The sequence below is a fragment of the Barbus barbus genome, assembly GCF_936440315.1.
Source record: "Barbus barbus genome assembly, chromosome: 9".
Classification (NCBI taxonomy): domain Eukaryota; kingdom Metazoa; phylum Chordata; class Actinopteri; order Cypriniformes; family Cyprinidae; genus Barbus; species Barbus barbus.
In genome coordinates, this window is record NC_136737.1 from 29,673,388 (window position 1) to 29,674,133 (window position 746).

Genomic DNA, 746 nt, shown 5'->3' on the forward strand with positions numbered 1-746 from the left:
AATGGCACGGACACATTATTATACTATTCAGCCCAATATTGATTTTATTTGCACTTCACTTTTATCCAAATGAACAGAACTTTTTGCACAGCATTTATCAATGGGACATGCGAATATTATACAATGCTATATAAGCAAGAAATAATGTATTAGCATACTATAGCTCACATGATTATATTTCTGCTTCAAATGTTATGCGTAGGTAACAGTGAGTGGTGGTTTCAGACAATGTGTTATTAAAGTGCGTTATTCTACACCGCATTCATAGGGACTTTTATTCTGCCTGACAGCATTTAAACCTGTACTGAAGGAGGAGCAAGAGATGAGGAAGCTGACAGAGAGCCATTAGTTTGAGATTTTACAGAGAGCTGCTTTATATATTCAGTTCAACAACACTCCTGTGAGGAAAATACATTCAGGGGTTATAACTTTAAATAATAAAGAATAAAAATCATTATTAAGAGACTCAAACTCCTCCTTGTCAGGTGACAGAGAAAGTGAAACTATTCCAGCAGGATCTGTTTTGTTATATGAGGAAGTAAACTACATGAAGAGAGAAAAACACAGTGAGTATCACGAGTTCACAATTACCTTTGATAGCCAAACTCAATCCAGACTGATTTAAAGTGAAGTACAGCAGCAGGATCAGATATTCTGAAAGTAGTTAAAATGACATTAGGAGATAAAACACAGAGTCTGTAAATCGTCTGATTCCAGCTTTACTTTCATTTTAACACAGTGCTCGT

The 746-nt window shown here is 35.3% G+C and overlaps 1 protein-coding gene across 1 annotated transcript in view; it reads left to right on the forward strand.

Annotated features, from left to right (window-relative positions):
- Window positions 1–303: 303 nt before the first annotated feature.
- The window catches only part of LOC306874671 (NLR family CARD domain-containing protein 3-like), a 28,820-nt gene continuing 28,377 nt past the window's right edge, over window positions 304–746 (forward strand). The window contains exon 1 of the mRNA XM_079424878.1: window positions 304–566. The gene's annotated coding sequence lies outside the window, so the exon portion shown is untranslated. The remainder of the gene's footprint in view (window positions 567–746) is intronic.